The following is a 23974-nucleotide window of genomic DNA, read 5'->3' on the forward strand; positions in this document are numbered from 1 at the left end:
TCCAGTAGTAGACATGGAACTCACTCCACATGAGTCAGTCGCTGGGACCTATGTCACGGAGGAACAGATCCAAGGCGTGGGAGATCTGGCTGATTACGAGGCATTGTCCGGTGAGTGCACATGCTTGTGTGTGTCATCCATGTGCATAGTGTGTGTGTGAGGGCTTCTGTTCGGGTGCCAGGTGAGAGTGTGTGCGCCTGAGTCGTATGGGTCAGCCATGTGCTTCATGCAATCCTTCCTGCGCAGCTGCAATCCTTCCTGCGCAGCTGCATTTGGCCATAGCAGTATCCCTTCTGCCAACAGTAGACATCTAGCCCAACTGCACGCCAGTTGCCCTTGAAGTGTCACCTTGCCACAACATATTTGCTTCTTCTTCACTGTTCATTCAGTCAGTTTGTTTGCATTCCACCACTTTCACTAGGCATGTCGCTGTCCACTAGTCACATGTCTGACATGGGTATGGTAAAGTGGAGTGACTTTGTTACCTGGATATCATTTGTACACACATGTCCCTGTGCAATTGGACCATTTCAGACTGGCAGCTCCAGGTGAAAAATCTGACCTGTTAGAAATAGAAAAGCTATTACATGCGGGAACTGGACTGAATGAATAGGTGCTGCCCTCCTCTCCATCTTCACTCAATAGCAATGGTACATGCCATCTGTGTGATGGCATGTGTGTTTCACCTGCCAATCACAGGCCAATGTGTGATGCCACTGCCAGGCAGCATGCAGAAAATGTGTTCATCTTCCATCTTGGTGTCATCAGTGTGTGCCATTTGCCTGCACTTCATACGCAGTGAGGGTGCATGCATGGGAGGGTTTTAGTCATGTGGGACATGTGTCAATCAAGTACTGGTTCTCTTGCTTCTCAGCCCTCAATGTGTGCCATGGTGCTAATGCCTGTTTCCATTTCTTTGTTTTCATGTCTTTGCAGGGGAAGACGCACCTGATACTGCTGGGGTTGTGGAGATGGTGCAGACCCAGGAGGTGTCCCAGGGCCGACCAACCACCAGTGAGGGACGTGGTGTGGTGGTGGGGGAGAACCCACAAGTGCTGCAGGTCGTGCTCTCAAGGGGTGTCTCTGGCTGCACCTCCCCCGAGCTGTACTCAGGTGTTGATTCGGATGAGACCTACGTGCCGTCGCAGGTGAGTGTTCCAGGGAGGGATTCTGTTCTGTCTCACCCACCTGCACCAGGGTCAGTACCCTCCATGGGGATGTCAGTGTTGGCAGCTACGCCTTCGGTGGTTACGGATGCAGGGTCACACTCCGTGACATCTGATCCTGTTCCTGGGCCAGCAGATCAGAGGGGGAATGCAGTCCTGCAGCCTCAGGCAGTGCCGGCACAGCAAGGCGCAGTTCGCCTTGCCCCAGACAGGTGTGGTGCCCGCCGACGTGGTGGCCGTACGCCACCCGGCAATACCGCATGGGAGCAATCCATTTACGGTATGGCTACCCAACAGGCTGCATCATCCGAGATGATGGCTCAGGCCATGGATAGGGTGGCCACTTCCATTGTCCCCCCAGAAAGGCCGATGGAGCGACTAGAGCAGGCAACCGACTCCATCTGCCAGTCACACAGGGAGGACATGTTGGGGTCCAACAGGGACAGGCGGGCGGCACTGGCGACTCTGCAGGAGGCCATCTCCATTGAGTCCCAGGGCCACAGGGAAGCCCTGAGGCAGGAGCTCCTTCACCTCAGGACGACTCTTGTTGAGCTTGAGGCTTCAACACACCAAAGGACAGAACAGCAGCTGGAGCGTCTCACCCGTACGCTCTCAGCTGAGATGCAGGCAACGAGGGCGGAGGTCCGGGCATCCCGTGAGTTGTTGCATGGGGACCTCCGCACACTCATCCTCCAGAACCAGACCTACCACACCCGCATGCTTGCAGCCATGGAGGAGCAGACTAGGGCCTTGCGTGGGCTGCCTCCCATAGTGCAACCACCTCCGGATGCAGCTGCACAGGGTGATAATAGCGACAGCAGTGATACTCCCACAATAGGGTAGCCGTGTGGGCCATGAGCCCATGGAGGTGTTTTATCTTCCCAGGATCCACGCAGGTGGGTTCTGGTGTGCATCCTGTCCTCGGACCTCCTGGGTGGCCTCCCCAACCCCCCCGGGCCCATCAATGGCCATTTTTGATTGTTTCTCATTTTTATTTTTATTTTTATTTCTTTTATTCCCAATTTTTTTGGGACGATCTGTTGGCTTCGATCTGTTGGCTTCGATCTGTTGGCTTCCATGGTTCCTGTGGGCATACGCTGCATTGTGGCTGGGCACATGCAGGCTTGTAATGTATTTGGTTCAGATGCTTGGGTTTGAGTCACACACACCCCTCCTGCTTCCCGTTTCCATGGGCTTGCAAAGGGTGTGCCCAAGTGACAGTGAATTACACAGTGACGTTGGACTCCCATGAGCTGTGTGGCCAGTCTGTAGTCAATACTGTGTATACTACACTGCATGTTGCATTGATGTGTAACTCTTCTTCTGTGTCTACCTCCCAATTTGCAGGTCCCTTCCTCATGTCCACACAAGGACCTCTAGTCTGGAGATGGGGACCATGTTGGCAGCAGTGCACCTACAACTCTACATGGCGACAACACTGCACAGTTGGTAGTGGTGGGAGTGCAGGCATTTCCAGGTGGTGAGACTACTAATATGTAACATTTGTGATGTCATGTTAATGATACTACGTGCTCAAGTATGTTGTTGGTCCGGCATTGCTGTGAGCATTTCAGGTGTTGCAGGTTTCTAATAGTGCCACTGTACATAGTGAGACTGATGTCATGTTGTGGGGATTACTTTGTTTACCTGCAATTAGCATGACATGGCACGGTGTGTCGTGTGGCGGTGCTGGGGTTGGGTTGGCTGACATGGCACTGTCCTCTTGTTGCATTTTGCAAGTGGATATTCATTTTAGCTGCTTCAATGTGTAACTTCACAAAACTGCATTGGTGGTGTCTGTGTGGGTAGGGATGCACACATTGTGATACTTCCAGGTGAACAATCTCAGGCTGACATGGTATTCCCGGTTCATTCTCCAGACATTCAGGATCAGTGTCAGGTTGAGTCATCATTGATTGTCAGATGGAATGTGCCAGGGCAGTGTGCACTCCACAGGGGTGTGATTTCTATGTGAAGTAATTAGCCACTATCTGTGTACGGGCTGCCTCCCCCCGTGCCCTTTCCCCTCCCATGCGCAGCGGCTGTGCATGTGGTTGGGGATGTGGGGCCACCACCATGTCCACGGCCAGGCCCCGGCGTGTTGCAACGTTGTGCAGGACACATGCTGCCACTATGATCCTGCACACTACTGGGGGAGCGTATAACAGCTGCCCGCCAGAACGGTCAAGGGAGCGAAAGCGTGACTTTAGCACTCCGAATGTGCGCTCCACTATGCCCCTGGTTGTAATGTGGGCTGTGTTATATCTTACCTGGGGTTGCGTGGTGGGGTTCCGAATTGGCGTCATCATGTGGGGGCTGAGAGGGTAGGCACTGTCCCCTGTGGAGGTGGTGATTGGTATCATTGGTGGGGTTGTGACCTTGCTCAGTATCCAACATGCATGCATGTGCAATGGCATACATACTCACCAAGCAGCCATGTATCGCCATGCCGCCCAGCTTCTAGGTCCCGGCTTAGGGTGGACATTCGGTAAATGAAGCTGTCGTGGGTGGAGCCGGGATAGTTGGCATATACTGAGGTGATGATTCCCTTGGCATTACATGCTACCTGCACGTTGATGGAATGCCAGTGCTTGCGGTTCCTATAGATGTGCTCAGATGCCCTGGGGGGACGTAGAGCCACATGGGTGCAGTCGATGGCACCTAGAACTTTGGGGAATCGTGCCACAGCGTAAAAATCCAGGGCGGCAGCATGCCTTTCTGCAGGTGTTCTGGGCAGATATATGTGCCTGCGGACTGATGGGCGTGCAGTCATGATGTTCAAGACCTGGTGTAGGCAGCGTGACTGGGTGGCCTGTGACACCCCACCCACTATGGCACTTGTCCGCTGAAATGATCCAGTGGCTAAGAAGTGCAGTACATTGAGGACCTTCTCCAGGGGGCTGAGTGCTTGGGAGCACAGGGTGGGTGATGTGAGGTCATCCTCCCACTCACTCACCAGGTCCAGTATGATGTGTGGTGGAAACCTGTACCTCCCATACACCTGGTCATCAGGCATCCCGAAAAGGCTGGTTCTGGGTGTGAATATTCTGGCCCTGACTATCCTCCTCCTCCTCCTTTGGTAGCCCACTGCCACTGCTGCTAGGAACGGTATGTTCATCCTGGCGTCTGAGCTTGTTATTGTTAAAGTCCGCAATTTTATGCTTTGCGCGTGTTCTAGGCGAGCGTGTGACCCACGCCCCCCTGGAGTCCAGTTCCCAGTCCAATAGCGTGTGGAAATTCACACGCACCACGGGATACAGGTTCGCTGACGTACTTGCGTGTGTAAGTGGCCGCGCACCCATTAAATACACGTACATAGGCCAATCGCGTGTACGCGCACTTTTGTCCAATTACACGCAATGAAATACACGTACATAGGCCAATCACGCGATGACACTCTGACGTGCAGTATTTCCACGTGTGTTCCGTCATCACGTGCTGAGTGGGGAACGCCCGTGCGGGTCACGTCAGACGCGCTTACGCGCTGAGGGACTCTGGTCCAATAGAATCGCGTATGCGTGCTGACGCGCTTACGCACTAAGGGCCTTTCCTCGGATTTCACGCTGACGTGCAGGATTTTCACGTGCCAAATCACTCCGTATCAAGCTGGCCACCCGAAAACACACGGAACACCACGCTCCTGCCCAGAAGGCCGAGTTACTGCCCCCCAGTGCCCCAAGCAGCCTCCCACGTGCTATCTGCTGCTGCCTGCCTGCCTGCCTGCTGCCACCGTGCCCTGCCATTTGGTGCCTGCACATCAGCCATCTGCAGGGGTCCAGTTGCTGTGTCCACCCCTGCTGGAACTGAAGACTCCCAACTGGGATTACATCGCTCCACAGCCCAGCCCCAGGACCCAGTTGCCCACCCACACCTGCCTCTGGGGTTGCCATGTCGGGCACTTCCACATCTGGCACCAGTGGCAACCCCAGGCCAGAGGGGCAGAGGGGCACCAGCTTCACTGCCACCGAAGTTGGTGTCCTGGTGGAGCATGTCCTGGGGCAGTATGATGCCCTCTTTGGATCGTCCCGCGCCAGCAAGGAAGGACGGGAGAGGATCTGGGCCGACTGTGTGGTTGCCATCAACGCGGAGGGGGTGGCAACCCGCAACGTCCAGAAGATCAAGAAGCGCTGGGAGGACTTGAGGTCCAGGACCCTTGTGAAGGCCCGGCGCCTCGTGGAGGGGGGCCGGGGCCGCATGAGTTCCATCCAGAAGAGGGTCCTGGAACGCGTACGCCCAGCGCTCCACGCCCAGGTCCTTGAGAGGGAGGCCCGTCTGGAGTTGAGCGGTATGTGTCCAAGCATTACTGTGTGAGACAGGGCATGTTGCGGTGTGCTGGTTCTATGATACTTGCCTGTATGTGTGCCATGGGCCATGTATGCATGTATGTGTGCAGGGACATCATGGTAATGCATGTGCGACCAGTGATGTGTGACCCACATGGTTGTTGCATGTGTTGAAATGCGGCATGGGGAGCCCTATGCAGATTTTGGACATGAGAGCATGCCAGTCTCTGTACCTGGACATGGATGGGGGTGAAGGATGGGTGCTGATGCCAGGTACATATATGGTAGCCATGTCTGTGTGCCTGACCTGCGTGTCTGTGACTTGTGCATGCCATGGATGCATGACACATGTGTGTGACAATGCACAGATTCAGTGACGCACCCAACTTACCCTTGTTTCGCCTGTGTTCGGTGTGTTTGGGGCCAGATGGATGTGACTGAGGTGAAGTGTGTGCATGTGATATGCATGAGCCATGATGCATGTGAGTTACATATCATTGAATGTTTATAGAGTCCATTGGACATGCATGGAAATGTCCATGGCATGCACCATGCCTGTTACTGTGTGTGTTTTGCCTGGACTGACCCATGTGTTGTGGAGGGACATGATGGAAGTGTACTTTGACAGTGGTGCTCATCTGCTATTGCTTCCTGTCTAGGGGACCATTGTACAGTAGCCTGATGCTTGTGTCCTTTGTCTCCCTCTACGCAGCGGCTAGTGAAGAAGAGGGCGGAGACGGCGCTGTGGAGCAAGGCGGCGGGGATGCCCCCACGGCTGCAGCGGAAGGGGTGGGTGAGCCCCCACAGGGGCCTGCTACGGCGGGAGACGGTGAGGAGCCATCCAGGTTGGTGGTTTGCACAGAGGAGGAGGAGGCCGACACTGGTGCACACATGGGGCCTGGTGGGAGCATCCCTGCTGGTGCAAGTGGTGCAGTCCAGGGCCAGGGGCAGGAGGCAGCACAGGTCACCGTGGAGGGGCCTGTGCATGTCACTGTCCCTGACCCTGTGAGTGCACCACCATGCACCAGCAGGGATGCCCCGTCCCAGGCCCGTCCGCAGGTAGAGGGGATGTCCATGTCACCTGACTCCCCTCCACCTGCGGACGTGGTAACCCCTGGCCGCATGGAGAAGGTCCTGATTGGGGTCGCGATGCGCACGGCTGTGATTCGTGATGACGTGCGTGCTTCCCGGGAGGAGCACGCACGTCATCACGAAGTGCACCGTGCCGACGTGGCCCAATTGGGATCGGCCATGTTCGGGGGTTTCCTGCATGTGTTGGCCAATCTGACGGCCCTCTCCTCCTCTGTGCAGGCTATCCACCGGTCGTTCTCCTTGCCGTCTTCCGGCCCAGATGCCACCAGGGCCCCCTGTGGACCTGCCCGACCAATGCAGCCAGCTCGGTGGGGATCCCATCCCTGCCACAGTTGGGAGTCGGAGGTCCAGCAGGGGTGGACAACACAGCAAGTGGACCCCAGCAGATGGAAGATGTGACGGCATCATCGGGCAGGGCACGTGCACGACGGCGTCCGTGGTTTCCATCAGCCTGGATGCCGTCGTGCTGGCAGAGGCAGTGGCGTCGGAGGCAGCAGCGGGCTCGACGTGGGAGGCATCATGGCTCGGGGCCATCAAGATCAGAGGGGCAGGCATCGGCCGGAGGGCAGGGCAACCCTGGGATGGTGGTGTGTTCCGTGTGGGAGGAGTTTGGCCAGCGGATAGGTGCGGAGCGGCAGCGGGCGGAAGAGGAGCGGCTCGCCATGGTCAGGGCGGAGTTCTCCATGCGTCGGGCATTGAGGCGGGCTGAGTGCCTCGAGGAAGCTCGCAGGGAGTTTGAGGTGGACATGGGGTTGTCCCTGCGAGACCTCGGGGCCAGGACAGAGTCCCGCCTCCAGGACATCGACATGGAGTTCGATGATGCCCTGGCCAGCAACATCACCAAGTGAGCCGCAGGACTTGCCCGCTGCCTTTGTATATAGTTATTTAGTTAGTTAGTGCTAGGTTTCCTTTATTTATTTTTATTATTTTGGACCGCTCGGACAATGGCCACTTTTTTGTACATATATTTTACATTAGTTAGTGGTAGGTTTCATTTTTGGTGTTGGGCTCATGGACCCTGGAACATTCCTGTATATAGTTTGTTTTTTTGGGAGATACATTTTTTTAATTTCTTATTGTTTTCACCATGACGTAATGGTTTTTCATTAATTTCATATGACATGATATTGCTTTGGACAAATTCATTTTAATTTTTTATTCCTTTGTTTTTTTGTTTATCACTTTTGTTCTCGGACATGGACCATTTATTTACTTAGCCACATCGTTGTATGTTTGAAAAGTTCACTTATTTTTGGTATTTAATACATTTTTTATATTTTCTTACACTTGTGTTATTTTCTCATTGGTTTGTTACATGTCATGATATGGGTTTTGACATTCACTTGCACCCATTGTGTATGTGTGTGTGACGGACATGTGTTCTTTTGCATACTTGGCATTGGGGTTGTGTCATGTGATTGCATTCACTATGTGGGTGGATGCAATCCTTGCCTGGGTGTTTGTGCTGGGTATGCTGGCCATTACTGCCATTATTGTGTATTGTCAGGACCTGGGGCCAGGGGGACATGTGTGGGGGCCTGCTGGCAGGTTCCCCACAGTGCTGGGGGGTGGGGGTGGTGGGTGACATGAGTGGGGGCCTGGTGGAGGGTGCCCCTGGTGACTGGGGGGGTGGGGGGGGGGTGGGTGACATGAGTGGGGGCCTGGTGGAGGGTGCCCCTGGTGACTGGGGGGGTGGGGGTGGTGGGTGACATGAGTGGGGGCCTGGTGGAGGGTGCCCCTGGTGGCGGGGGGGTGGGGGTGGTGGGAGACATGAGTGGGGGCCTGGTGGAGGGTGCCCCTGGTGACTGGGGGGGTGGGGGGGGTGGGTGACATGAGTGGGGGCCTGGTGGAGGGTGCCCCTGGTGACTGGGGGGGTGGGGGTGGTGGGTGACATGAGTGGGGGCCTGGTGGAGGGTGCCCCTGGTGGCGGAGGGGTGGGGGTGGTGGGAGACATGAGTGGGGGCCTGGTGGAGGGTGACCCTGGTGGCTGGGGCGTGGGGGTGGTGGGAGACATGAGTGGGGGCCTGGTGGAGGGTGCCCCTGGTGGCTGGGGGGTGGGGGTGGTGGGAGACATGAGTGGGGGCCTGGTGGAGAGTGCCCCTGGTGGCTGGGGGGTGGGGGTGGTGGGAGACATGAATGGGGGCCTGGTGGAGGGTGACCCTGGTGGCTGGGGGGTGGGGGTGGTGGGAGACATGAGTGGGGGCCTGGTGGAGGGTGACCCTGCACTGCTGGGGTTTGGGGGTGGTGGGAGACATGAGTGGGGGCCTGGTGGAGGGTGACCCTGGTGGCTGGGGGGTGGGGGTGCTGGGAGACATGAGTGGGGGCCTGGTGGAGGGTGACCCTGCACTGCTGGGGTGTGGGGGTGGTGGGAGACATGAGTGGGGGCCTGGTGGAGGGTGCCCCTGGTGGCTGCGGGGTGGGGGTGGTGGGAGACATGAGTGGGGGCCTGGTGGAGGGTGACCCTGCACTGCTGGGGTGTGGGGGTGGTGGGAGACATGAGTGGGGGCCTGGTGGAGGGTGCCCCTGGTGGCTGGGGGGTGGGGGTGGTGGGAGACATGAGTGGGGGCCTGGTGGAGGGTGACCCTGGTGGCTGGGGGGTGGGGGTGGTGGGAGACATGAGTGGGGGCCTGGTGGAGGGTGCCCCTGGTGGCTGGGGGGTGGGGGTGGTGGGAGACATGAGTGGGGGCCTGGTGGAGGGTGCCCCTGGTGGCTGGGGGGTGGGGGTGGTGGGAGACATGAGTGGGGGCCTGGTGGAGGGTGACCCTGGTGGCTGGGGGGTGGGGGTGGTGGGTGACATGAGTGGGGGCCTGGTGGAGGGTGCCCCTGGTGGCGGGGGGGTGGGGGTGGTGGGAGACATGAGTGGGGGCCTGGTGGAGGGTGACCCTGGTGGCTGGGGGTGGGGGTGGTGGGAGACATGAGTGGGGGCCTGGTGGAGGGTGCCCCTGGTGGCTGGGGGGTGGGGGTGGTGGGAGACATGAGTGGGGGCCTGGTGGAGGGTGCCCCTGGTGGCTGGGGGGTGGGGGTGGGGGGAGACATGAGTGGGGGCCTGGTGGAGGGTGACCCTGGTGGCTGGGGGGTGGGGGTGGTGGGAGACATGAGTGGGGGGCTGGTGGAGGGTGACCCTGCACTGCTGGGGTTTGGGGGTGGTGGGAGACATGAGTGGGGGCCTGGTGGAGGGTGACCCTGGTGGCTGGGGGGTGGGGGTGGTGGGAGACATGGGTGGGGGCCTGGTGGAGGCTGCCCCTGGTGACTGGGGGGGTGGGGGTGCTGGGAGACATGAGTGGGGGCCTGGTGGAGGGTGACCCTGCACTGCTGGGGTGTGGGGGTGGTGGGAGACATGAGTGGGGGCCTGGTGGAGGGTGCCCCTGGTGGCTGGGGGGTGGGGGTGGTGGGAGACATGAGTGGGGGCCTGGTGGAGGGTGACCCTGCACTGCTGGGGTGTGGGGGTGGTGGGAGACATGAGTGGGGGGCCTGGTGGAGGGTGCCCCTGGTGGCTGGGGGGTGGGGGTGGTGGGAGACATGAGTGGGGGCCTGGTGGAGGGTGACCCTGGTGGCTGGGGGGTGGGGGTGGTGGGAGACATGAGTGGAGGCCAGGTGGAGGGTGCCCCTGGTGGCTGGGGGGTGGGGGTGGTGGGAGACATGAGTGGGGGCCTGGTGGAGGGTGCCCCTGGTGGCTGGGGGGTGGGGGTGGTGGGAGACATGAGTGGGGGCCTGGTGGAGGGTGACCCTGGTGGCTGGGGGGTGGGGGTGGTGGGAGACATGAGTGGGGGCCTGGTGGAGGGTGACCCTGCACTGCTGGGGTTTGGGGGTGGTGGGAGACATGAGTGGGGGCCTGGTGGAGGGTGACCCTGGTGGCTGGGGGGTGGGGGTGGTGGGAGACATGGGTGGGGGCCTGGTGGAGGCTGCCCCTGGTGACTGGGGGGGTGGGGGTGCTGGGAGACATGAGTGGGGGCCTGGTGGAGGGTGACCCTGCACTGCTGGGGTGTGGGGGTGGTGGGAGACATGAGTGGGGGCCTGGTGGAGGGTGCCCCTGGTGGCTGGGGGGTGGGGGTGGTGGGAGACATGAGTGGGGGCCTGGTGGAGGGTGACCCTGGTGGCTGGGGGGTGGGGGTGGTGGGCGACATGGGTCGGGGCCTGGTGGAGGCTGCCCCTGGTGACTGGGGGGGTGGGGGTGCTGGGAGACATGAGTGGGGGCCTGGTGGAGGCTGCCCCTGCACTGCTGGGGTGTGGGGGTGGTGGGTGACATGAGTGGGTGCCTGGTGGAGGGTGACCCTGCACTGCTGGGGTTTGGGGGTGGTGGGAGACATGAGTGGGGGCCTGGTGGAGGGTGACCCTGGTGGCTGGGGGGTGGGGGTGGTGGGGGACATGAGTTGGACATGGGTGGGGGCCTGCTGGCAGGTTCCCCACAGTGCTGGGGGGTGGGGGTGGTGGGGGACATGAATTGGACATGGGTGGGGGCCTGCTGGCAGGTGCCCCACAGTGCTGGGGGGTGGGGGTGGTGGGGGACATGAGTTGGACATGGGTGGGGGCCTGCTGGCAGGTGCCCCACAGTGCTGGGGGTGGGGGTGCAAGGGGACATGAGTTGGTGTTCATTAGTTCAAGGAGACATGTGCCTTTGCTAGGGGGCATGCCCATGGTGGGTGGGCTGCCTGCGGGACATGACCAGGGATGCAGGGTAGTCCCCTGTGGTGTGGGCTGCCTGCAGGGGCCGTGAAGGGTGTACAGGGTACACCTGAGAGGACCCACACTGTCAAATCACATGTGGAACTTCCCGCGCACCCCTGAAATACACGCGCCCCGGCTATTCGCGTGTGGAACTTCCCGCGCACCCCTGAAATACACGCGCCCAGGCTATTCGCGTGTGGAACTTCCCGCGCACCCCTGAAATACACGCGCCCAGGCTATTCGCGTGTGGAACTTCCCGCGCAGCCCTGAAATACACGCGCCCAGGCTATTCGCGTGTGGAACTTTCCGCGCACCCCTGAAATACACGCGCCCAGGCTATTCGCGTGTGGAACTTCCCGCGCACCCCTGGAATACACGCGCCCCCAGGCTATTCGCGTGTGGAACTTCCCGCGCACCCCTGAAATACACGCGCCCAGGCTATTCGCGTGTGGAACTTCACGCACACCCCTGGAATACACGTAGCCCGCTACCCCAGGCCCGATCGCGTGAGGAACTTCACGCGAACCCCTGAAATACACGTAGCCCGCTCCCCCAGGCCCGATCGCGTGTGAAACTTCACGCGTACCCCTGAAATACACGTAGCCCGCTCCCCCAGGCCCGATCGCGTGAGGAACTTCACGCGAACCCCTGTAATACACGTAGCCCGCTACCCCAGGCCCGATCGCGTGAGGAACTTCACGCGAACCCCTGTAATACACGTAGCCCGCTCCCCCAGGCCCGATCGCGTGTGAAACTTCACGCGAACCCCTGAAATACATGTAGCACGCTCCCCCAGGGCCGATCGCGTGAGGAACTTCACGCGAACCCCTGTGATGCACGTACCCTGCTGAAATCGCGTGTTAGACTTCCCGCGCACCCCGGTATACACGCACACGTATTTTTTGTCAGCGGGTGTCCGTGTTTGTGGGTACCCCTTTGCACGTCATTTTTCCTGGAGGGCCACAGTATGGGACATTCATCATGGCAGTATATAGGTGCTATTTGTTGGCGCACCTTTTGGCGCACATTTCTTACAGCCGCAGAGACGCTACCGCCTGCTTTCTTGTGGCGGTCGTGTTTGTGCCTGTGCGCTGGTTTGAGCGTGCGCTTTTTTGCCCTATTCTATTCCATGAATACGTGTTTTAGGCGAGCGTGTGGGCGTTCCGCGCACTTGTGCCCTGTACTTCCCCCGTGACGCCCACGTTTTGGCAAGTTGTTCCCCATTCCGAGTGTTACGCCCGTGTTACGCCTACTTTTGTTGCGTGCGCCGCGCTATGTGCGAATTTCGCTGTGGCCTGTGCGATTTTCGCTGTGACCTGGCGCACGCTGTTAGATGGCCTGTGCGCCAACGTGCGCCGCGCACTTTTTTATCGCACATCCGCTGGTTTTCTCGCGCACGGCCTTCCATGAATCGACGTGCGCTGCTTTTCGTGCGATTTTCGCAATTGCACTGCGATTTTCGCTATTCCACTGCGATTCGCACGTTTTTGCCCACTTGCGCCGCGCTAATTATTCCATGAATCGGCCTGTGTATGTGTTTTATGTACTGTGATCATTTTTATGATTGTTTTATGAAATTGATTGATTTTTGACTAAATAAAATTTTGGTATAATTGATTCCACTTAATGTGGGAAGAGTGTAAGGTGACACTTTATAGAATATAGGACTTTCTTCTGGTATATAGAAAAAAAAATACTTGATTGATTTTTGACAATAAAATTTTGTGATAATTGATTCCACTTAATGTGGGAAAAGTGTAAGGTGACACTTTATAGAATATAGGACTTTCTTCTGGTATACAGAAATTATATGAGCACAGAGCAAGAAGTCTGTTAATCCCTACCTGTGATTTAGAACCGTGTTGAGAACAGACCTCAGATCTATTACAACAGTATTCTGGCAATGATATTGAATGTATGGATTCATGAAACAGCACATAGGTTAGGGCATATCCATACTAAGACACCTTTAATCTTGGGAAAAAAAGATGGTGGGCGCCTGTGATCCGGAAATACGGGCGGCTAAATATGCACTGCGATGAGAGATTAGGCAAATTAAGAAATATGGGATGTCGCAGACCAGTGCTTCGACCGAGATAAGGAAGGCAAGGAATAAGTACTGAAATTGGTTTAAGAGATCTAAGGCAAAGGGGCTAACTAGAAAGTGGCAGAAATTGGTGGCTGCAGAACAAAGCCGCTGTCCTAGCACAAAGTGGAAAGTGCTTACCTTGGCACGACAGTATGCAGATACTAAAATGCTGAACCCTATTGCTGAGATTGTGTGGAAAGGTTTTATTGAGCAGAAGATGCTTAATAATAATAGTACATCTGGGATTGAATTAAAGGCACAACAATCTTGGCCTATGAGCATTAATGTGGATGGATCATGCTCAAGAATCAAGACGTTTAAGAATTCCAGAGTCCGGGACCTAATGAGATGTCCGCAGCAGTGCTAAAGGCACTGCTATTGAAGGGGTTATTTAGTAAGGCGTGTGAAGCACGTGTAATCCTGTGGTCCTGGACCTCAGCTAATTTGATTCCGGTCTGTAAATCAGGTGATAGATTATCTCCAGAAAATGATAGGCTTCTATCACGCCTGGATGTTACTGGGAAGGTGTTTGCGGCATGTGTGCTTGAGCAACTTCAAGCTGGGGTTAAGGAATGTATACTCCACCCTTTACAGACTGGCCTTTGTGCAGTTTCAAGCACTATACAGAATATCAGACTACTGGATTTGCTTATCACTCGAGCTAAAAGCACAGAAAATCCTGGACTACACATCACTCATGTTGATTTCTGTGTTGCTTTAGATACGTGAACTAGAATCTGTTATGCAATTAGCAGAAGGGGCTGGAATGCCCCCATTGGCTTCTTGAAATATTGATAGCCTTCCACACTCATATATCGTCTGAAATAAGAGTGGGTGCAAAGGGAATCTTGTCAGCCGAGATTGGTATAAATAAGGGTATTAGAAAGGGGCACATATTGGCCGCCTGCTTTTTAATTTGTATGTTGCAGACTTATTGGAGCAGTTAACAGTTAAAACGATTTGTCCCCCTATAATAGGATCAGTGTCAGTAGCAGGAATGCTGTATGTGGATGACTTGGTTATTTTTTACTTGACTTTCGCTGGAATGAAGGAACAATTATATGAATTGTCTAGATAAGTGGAGGCAAATGATCTTTCTGTCAATTTGGGCAAGACTAAGGTTATGCTGATTGCCTCAGAAAAAGTAAATAAGCCTGTAATTAATACATTATTGGGAGTGATAGAATATACTGACTCCTATAGGTATCTGGGGAGGAGGATATCTAACACCTCCAGATATAAGCATATAATTAATGCTAAGACCCAGAAGGCCAGACAGATAAAGGAATTGGTGCACAGATTCATGGGAAAATATGCGGGATACTCTCTGGGGGGTATCCTTGTTTAAAATACACAGTGTTTTTTTCCTGTGCTGCTGCACAGGTTGGAGGCATTAGCAAGTAGGGACTTAAATTGCCTAAATAGAGCTGACGGTGTTTTTTGGCATACTGTCTTAGGGTGGCCACAATCCACCCCCATGGAATATTTACGCCTATGGCTGTGGATAATTTCATTAAAAGCCATGGCCCTTAGAAGAAGATGAGAGCTTCATAGTAAGGCTTCCCTTGTCTCCCTGAGTCCATTGTTAGCACTGATGGGTACTACCTATAAGGAAGAGCGAAATGTGATGGTTTCCGGACTTTGATTTGGCGAAGGGATTCGAGGTAGGGTGGTGGACCTTCTGGAGAAGATTGGAAAGAGGGGACTGGGTAAGTAAGCATACCCACTTGGCAAAGTTGCACAGCTATTTCCCGGTGGCTACGGTTCCCCATACCTATAAAAAACCTCAGCCGTATATACTATTTTGTCTGGATCCAGCAGTGTGCAGGTTGCGGCTCTTAATGCCCACAAATCAATTGCCTCGACGAGCCTCACATGGGTCAGATGGAAACTGACTATTGAACAGAGGTACTGTAGGTTGTGGCATTTGCCTGAAAATAAAGTAACGGTGAAACATGGGTCTACTGAATGCCTGAAATTGGTTACATTGTATATGGTAACTTTGGGTAATGTGGTCTATGATCTGGACTCCCAAGAATTTTGGAATTACTGTAGTAACACAAATTGTGTAGCTATGCATATTGCACTGTATCATATCTGGTTACGGATAAAATAGTATTAACTTATTAACTTAGGGTCTCAAGGGTTACTGGATGCCATGAGCAAGGGTCGGAGTGTATTTTGGATATGTTTTATTGTTTTAACATAGAGTATGGGCCTCATTACACGGTAGGCGGTGAGCCATGGCACTATTAGCGCCATGGCTCATGCCGGTAAAATACCGGCACCGCCTTGGTGGAAAGGGGATTTACCGCCCCATTCCAAGGTTGGAGGGGCGGTAAATCCGCCTTCCACCATTGCCCTTCCCCATTCCCATTTCTGCCCCATAGGGCTCTATGGGAATGGGGAAGGCGCTAATTACGGCATCACAATTTTGCGGTGCCGTAATTAGCTCCGAGGTCCCTTTGCGGGTTGGATTTTAACGCCTGCAAAAAGCAGGCGTTAAATCCCCCAACCCGCAAAGGGACCTCGTAGTAAGGCGGTAAGGATTTACCGGTACCGGTATTTTACCGGTACCGGTAAATCCTTACCGCCATCCGTGTAATGAGGCCCTATGTCTTTGAGGGTATTGTGCTTTAGTATGGTCTTAAATATTTATGTATGTATTATTGGGTATTATCATTTGATTTTATTTTTTTAGATATGAAATAGAATGGGTTATTGATAGAGTATTGATTGATGTATGTATTGTATTATGTGTAAAGTTTGAATTCAAACTATATCACATTAGTTAAATAAATAAATACATATACTAAGGAATAAAATACAATGCTGAAATATGTTGAAATGCCACTCTATGAGTGAGACACATTCACCACTGCTAGCCAAATATTTTCAAATATGTAGGTTCCTACTTACCTGCCAAATCTGCATGGGTTCCTGAGGCATAATAGACAAGAACATAGTAGAAAGCATCCCATTATAAAGCGGAGTCTGCCTTAGAAGACAGACTACTAAACCTGCCCCTATAATGATCCTTGCTTAGAAAACATAACATATATACTTATTTGACGAATAAAGAACAGTAAACGTTCAGACCTCTCTGCAGATGAGATTAACACAGAAATAACTAATAGGACATCGCTCTGTTTTGAAATTGTTCATATTCTGTTAAAACTGACGAATATATGTGACATTTCAACTTCCATTTCAGCCATACAAAAATGCTTAAATTGTAACCTATGAAAGTGTCATTTTTTACATATTAATGTTTAATGAACTCATAGACACTCCATATTTTGCTAAAGAGTTGCCATACATTTCCTTGTCCCTCTCAATTAATTACCTATATCGTGTTCAGTACAGTTAGTTGTTCACCAATGCTGTTGCATCATGCATTTAGTAACCTATACTGAGCCATAAAGGGGACTGCTGTGTCACCCTTTTTTGCTGGCTCACAAAGACCACTAACTGATGGTCCTTGTTCAGACCAGTTTTCATGACACTGGTAACGATAATCCAATGAGCTTCGTGTTCTCTCATCGCTAAAGCTCTGTCTCCATGTCGTTTTCTATAAGACATTTGTTCCAAACTACAGGAATTAATTTGTGAAAAACCTTCATGTATATGGTCTAACTTCCAAATTACAGCCATGTAAAACTCTATCCTGCAGTTTTCCAATGTTGCTACCTATAAAGATCTTCGTATATATATATATATATATATATATATATATATATATATATATATATATATATATATTCAATGAAAAAACTTTGTTAAAGGGGTGTTATGGTTAAGTTGCACTAACAAAAACCTATGAAATTTAAAGGAAAAACATTGTTACAGGGACATTATAGGTAAAACAGAGAACCCTCAGAAATTCGCCAGTTACGTAAGCTAAGCGACCATAACTCGCGCCATCACTGTGCACTGCTAAGACTAAAACCCAGGACATCAAAGATGACATCACAAATGTCATTGATGACATCACTGATGACATCACATGTGAAATTAATGTTGATGAAAAGTCCCTGCCTACAAGGGGTTGTTTTTATTATGTTGGTTTGTTTGTTTGTTTATTTTGCTTATATAGCGCACCATGAACCAAGGGTATCTCGGCGCTTGCAGTACAGATGTATAGTTACATAGTGCTACAGGTGGGCAGCAAATACATAGTACAACAGGTATATAATACAGATGTGAACCTAATACAGATGTGTTCAGATCGCAAGACATATGCGTAAGTACAATATACAAGTGATCAGTACAAGGTGTGACAATGATCTACTGGCGTCACAGAGTTAGACAGTTTTGGGTTCTTTTTTGTTCAATAACCATGAGATGACATGGCTTCTGAATTCTTTAGGAGATTGGGCCTCATTACGACCCTGGCGCTAATGGGTTAACGGCGCCGTAAAAGCCGTTAACCCATTAGTGCCTTACTACGAGGTCCCTTTGTGGGACCCGACCTGAACGGCTGGTCTAGGCCAGCCGTTAAAGTAGGGACCCACAAAGGGACCTTGGTGCTAAGTACGGCAATTTGCGGTACTGCACATAGCACCTTCCCCAGTCCCATTGAGCCCTATGAGGGAAAAAATCGGAATGGGGAAGGGCCAATGTTCAATGGGGAATTATCGCCCGCCAACCTTGGAATGGGGTGGTAATTCCCCATTGAACATTGGCGGACTCGTTACGATACCGGCACCAACCATGGTGCTAATAGCGCCATGATTTAGCGCCAGTATCGTAATGAGGGCCATTGTGTGGATTTGATGTTCTTAGAAAGTGTGTTCCATAATTGGGCGGCAAGAACCGGGAAGCTAGTTCTGCCCACCTTTTTAAGGTTGTATCTGGGCACCACAAGGCAGCAGGTGTTAGTGGATCTGTTGGATTCTGGCTGACATTTTGTGGGTACATTTATCTGTAATAAATGGTGGGGCTTGATGGTTCAGAGCTTTGTGGGTAAGGAGTGTTTTTAGGTCAATTCTTTCTTGAATGGACAGCCACTTACAGTGTCTTCTAGTAGCCGAGATGTGCTCTCTTTTGGGAATGTTTAATGCTCTATGAGCGCATTATTTTGCAGAATCTGTAGTTTGTTGGTTATCGATTTGTTGGCAGCTAGGTATAAACCGTTGCAGTAGTCCAACTTGGATTTTAAAAGTGCTCTGTCCAATGTGAGGCAAATGTCAGTGGATAGTAAGGGTCTGCAAGCCCTGATCAGCTTGCCTGTATAGGCAGTGGCTGAGGCAGTCATATTAACTTGTTTAGTAAGGTTACAGTTGGCATTGAGGTAAAACCCTATCTATGTGGATACTAGTGTAGTTAGGGCTGAGTTTTAGTATGTTGTTGGGTGATCCGACTATGAGCAGCTCAGTCTTATCATCATTCAGGCAGAGGCCATGAGTGGCCATCCATGCCTGAATGATGGTGTAGACTTCGTTGATCCGGAAGACGTCTATGTCGTAGGTACCACATAGTGGTAGGAGTATCCGGGTGTCATCAGTGTAGTTAGTGTAGGTGACACCCAGACAGTCCAGTTTATCGAATAAGGGCTTTGTAAAGATATTGTACAAAGTGGGCGATACACAGGACCCTTGTGGGACTCCGCAGGTGATGGGGATCGGATCTGCCGCTGCTGTAGACGAGAAGACGTGCATGGTCCTATTGTCAATGTGAGACCGTATCCACATGATGGCAGAGTTTGAAAAGTGAACAGCCGATGACAGGTGTTCACATAGTTATGGTCAACCAAATCAAAGGCTGCCGACAAGTCCAGGAGGAGTGAATGGCAACTTTGCTTTTGTCTTCCAGGTCATCACTTTGGCTTTTGAGATCAACAAGGGCTGTTTTGGTTCCATGTTGTGGTCCAAAGCCATATTGACAAGCTCCTAGTAGTTTATTGAGCTCTAGGTAGTCTTGAATTTGCAAGTAGGCTACTCTATCTAAGATTTTCAGTAGGAAGGGGACTGTAGTAATCGGCCTATAGTTGGTGGGAATAGCCGGGTCAAGGGTTTGTTTCTTGAGTAAGGGGAGGACCCATGACAGTTTTAGGTTACTTAGGACTGAGTTATTAGCGAATGAGGAGTTTATTAGTTTTGTGATGAAGGGAGCTAAATCCCTGGCTGCATCTTTAATATTCTGTGCTGGGCAGCTGTCGCCTTTACAGTTTGAAGGTTTAAGTGAAGCTATGATGTTTTGTACTTCAGGGATGGAAACCTTGTTGAATTTGAAACCTGAGTTATGGTCAGGGGTGGAAGGCAGAATGGGGCTAATTGGATTGGCTGAGGACAGTTGGAGTCGTTTGTCTGCTATTTTGGTCTGGAGTCCTGAAATGTTGTTGGAAAGCGCATTTTGGATACTGATACACCAGGGTTTATACTTAGTGCTGGTATCTGTGGGGGGGTTGGGGTTTTCTAATTCTGTAAGGATAGTGAATAGTTCCTTGGTGTTGGATCCTGCTTGATTGATTCGATCGTTATAGGTTTCTTTTTTGGTTCGGATGATCTCACTTTTGTAGGTGGCAGTGGTATTGATAAGGTTGGTTTTGTTTTCTGGGGTAGGAGATAATTTCCAAAGTGTTTTGAGTTTTCTTTTTTCTGAGCGGAGTAGTTTGAGTTCAGGGGTGAACCAGGAGTTCAGATGTGCTCTGGGTTTACCTTTACGTAGTTTGAGCGGTGCAATGGTGTCCATAGCTTTAGACATGGAATCATTGTAGGTGTCAACCAGTAGATCAAGGTCATTGGTGTCAAGTAATGCATTGAGGGTCGGGATAACCAGGGGTATTATGGCCTCGGCTGTAATATTGCGTTTTTTTCTGGTGAAGCATGGTGGAGCAACTGAAGGATTTATTAACTTAGAATTCTTTATGTTAAGTTCTATGGATAAGAGGTGATGGTCAGACCACACAAATGGTCTGGGGTCTTTGAGGGTTATGTTGCAATTAAGGTCTACTATCCAGTCGAGTATCCTTCCCTTCTCGTGGGTGGGTAAGGTGCTGACTTGAGTGAAGCCTTGTTCAGTTAGTGCAATGGCTAAGGAGGTGGCAGCTAAGTCATTGGGGTCATTGTAACCAAGGTTGAAATCCCCTAGAATAATGTTTTGTGACAAGAGTTTGGTGTTGTTAGCTGCTAATGAGGTTATGTCTTCCTCAAAGGATCCAGGAGGACCTGGGGGCCTGTATATAAGGTGGATAGTAATGGTATTTTTGGGGGATGTTTGAAGCTTGGCTGAGAGGAGTTCGCAAGATGTCAAAGATGGAGAGGTGACCAATCTCATGTCTAGTGTGGATTTGAAAATGATGGTAGTTCCACCTCCTCGAGTGTTGGGTCTATCTACTCTGATGATGGAATAGTTGTCTGGAACAGCTAAGGTAAGGGAAGAGCCTGCAGCGTCATGCAGCCAGGTTTCCGTTACAGCAAGGAAATCGAGGTTGTTAGTCAGAATGAGGTCAGCGATATCAGTTGCATGAGCAACGAGGGACCTGGCATTTAGGAGGGCTCCTTTTATAGGTAATTTCTCTGTGTCCTTCAGGACATGGTTTGCGGTATTGTCCACTAGGTTTTTTAGCTGGTTGGTGTGCGTCCTATTGCATATTTTCTTTTGTCTAGTAGATTTAGTGCAGCGCTTACTAATGGTGTTGGGGTTACGTTTAATTGGAAGGTTATAATGTATCAGGAGTCTGGTTGCTACTATATTGTTGCGATCTGTTATGTCTGGGATGGAGGTGGAGATACTTGTGCGTGGATGAGGCAATTGAGAGGCAGTAGGGGGGCAGGGTATGTTATATTTAAATATGGGAGAGTTGAAGGAGAGTAATGGGAGGGAGAAAAGAGGTAGGCTTAATCTTGGTGTTCCAGTGGGTTGAATTCAATTCTGGAAGGAAGGTGGTGGGTTTAAACATGGGCTTCTGGTCAGGGATGGCGCTTATGGCGCTTAGGCAAACCCTTAGGTCAAGGTCTCTGAGGGGCTCCGACATGTGGCTGGGAGGTAGGCTGCTATGGGACTTTGAGAAGGTGAGTATCAGCGGAATAATGCAAAGGGTGCAGATCATGATAGGTCTGTTAGCTAGCGTAAAGCGGCTTTTACAGAAGCAATATTTTAGATAGTATAAACTAGATCAGCAAAGTGTGGATTCATATATGGATCAAAACATTCAGTGCAGAATAGCTGTTACAAGAGACTTTTTTGCATGATAGGTACGTACATTTAGGCAGAGTAAACTATTTCACAAGTTAATCACATGTGCAAGAAATGGGCTAGTATATTCAGGCAGAGTAGGTTATTTTGCAAGTTGATCACATATCCAAAAAATGGATTACACTGAGCTGGAACAGAGGTGCATGTGCGTATTTAGGGTGCAACACTGTACATATATGCAAAAAGAAGCAATGATGACTAGATCTAATCAGATGTTATTACAAGTACAGAGGTAAGGTAATAGGCACACTAGCACAAAATGGGTAATGCGGAAGGCAACCGACTGAGATAGTTGGTCAGCATTATCATATGTAGGGTGTACAGGTAACATAAATATGCATACAGTGACTAGGTCTAAACAAATAATATTACATTAGCATGGTTAAGGTGAGGTGCACGCCAGTAATCAGGTTATGTACCATAATAAATAAAGAGAAGCCATAAGAACATTTTAAGGTAGCAGTCTAATACCTATTGTAACATTGCAAGTCAAGGCAGAGTGAGGATCGGAGCTCTGCTCTGTGCAAACACAGTAAAATTATTGGCAGTAGTGATCAACAGTTTGACATAGTGTGGGTTGCGCAATGAAATCCGGGTGGGGTGTTGCTGGGAGCTTAGTTCCGAGTACTCATAGGTACGATTAGGCATATGCAATCAACATTGAATACGGAGATGCTGGTCGGGTGAGTTGAGCGTTGGCAGCTAAGATCAATGCAAATCACAGTACAGGCGGTGGGATAGGGCAAACCCGGTCTGTGCATAGGTAGAAGGGACATAGAGTAGTAGCATTTGGAATTTTAAATTCACAGATATGAGGTAGATACAGTTGGAATCATATGAACTCACTTGGAGTTCGGTTGGGGCATTGCACATCGATGATCAGAAGGGAATATGGAGAAAACCCTTGATAAGTGTTTAGGTGCACAAGATAGATTTTGAATGTTACAGGGTCGATTGATTGAGTGTCCCGTAGTATGTTCTATGAATGTTGTTGGTGGGGTGGCGTGCGAGAGACGCATCTGTATGATTACTCATGGTTTTCTGGACGTTAAAGGGGTGGCCAAGGCACGGACCTCCACGGACAGCCCACAGACAGGCGATTGGCCTTTTTCATCAGGCCTTGTGATGAGCAGGCCGGCTATCGCCTTCCGGTCTTACTGGAAGAACAATAAAGGACAGGTAGCCCGATAAGGCTTCTGGGCTTGGGCGACAAAGCGTTGCTAGGCAACATGACTACACCGCATGGCGGAAGCCATCTTAAGGATCTCCGGGGCTTATGTGATCAACAAAAAACAGCTGATTCGGTGGCGCAAATCATGGAACGCTTCTCATTTCGGTGCACAGTGACTCCAGGTAGGTAGATAGTGCTGCAGCATACGCTGATGCTCGACGAATTCTCACGCCGCGTATGCAGTGATTTCGGATGGGATGGGCGCCAGCCCTCCTTCCACTTCATCGTGGTGGGTAAGTCTCCAAATGAGCCCACAGACAGGCAATCACCCTTTTGCGCCAGGCCTTGTGATGAGCAAGCCGGCTATAAAGGACAGGTAGCCTAATCAGGATCTGGCCGTGGGTGACGAAGCATTGCTAGGCAACGTGACTACACCGCATGGCGGCGGCCATCTTATGGATCTCTGGGCTTATGTAATCAACAAAAAACAGCTGATTCGGTGGTGCAAATCATGGAGCGCTTCTCATTTCGGGGCGCAGTGACTCCAGGTAGGCAGATAGTGCTGCAGCATACGCACTCTGCATTACCCTGATGTCACTGATGCTCGGCGACTTCCTGCACTGCGGATGCAGTGATTTCGGATGGGATGGACTCCAGCCCTCATTCCCCTTCCTCATGGTTGGTGAGTCTTGGTAACAAGATGTCAGGGGTGATTGTATAATGTTAATCATGTAATAACTAGCTAACAATTCAAGACTTGCTACATACTTGTGCTAGCACAAACAATACATATGAAGACTCATAATGCATATAAATCAGAGGCACATACAGGGAAACTAAAGTAAGGAAGAAAGAAACAGCATCATCAGAAAATGTTAATAGCATTAAAGTTCATCTTCCTGTAAACAAATTAATTGTGTGTTTGAGGCCTGCAACTTAACCATGACGTCCCTTTAACAAAGTGTGTTCATTGAATTTCATAGGTTTTTGTTAGTGCAACTTAACCATAACGTCCCTTTGACAAAGTTTTTATCATTGAATTTCATAGGTTTTTAGTAGTACAACTTAACCATAGCGTCCCTTTAACAATGTTTTTTCAGTGAATTTCATGGGTTTTTACCAGTGCATGCTATTTTCCTACAACTTACTAATATCATACTTAGCCAATAAGCAATATTACTGTCCTATTTACAAAGTTTCACCTTAAAACTCTGCCATTTCCCACCTTGAAGCATCATTTTTAACACTTCTATACACTTTTTCCAACTTTTTGAAATAATTTTGCATCCGTAGATGTCTGGGAACGTCT

This window comes from Ambystoma mexicanum, chromosome 4p (genome assembly GCF_040938575.1).
Source record: "Ambystoma mexicanum isolate Mex_15411 chromosome 4p, UKY_AmexF1_1, whole genome shotgun sequence".
Classification (NCBI taxonomy): domain Eukaryota; kingdom Metazoa; phylum Chordata; class Amphibia; order Caudata; family Ambystomatidae; genus Ambystoma; species Ambystoma mexicanum.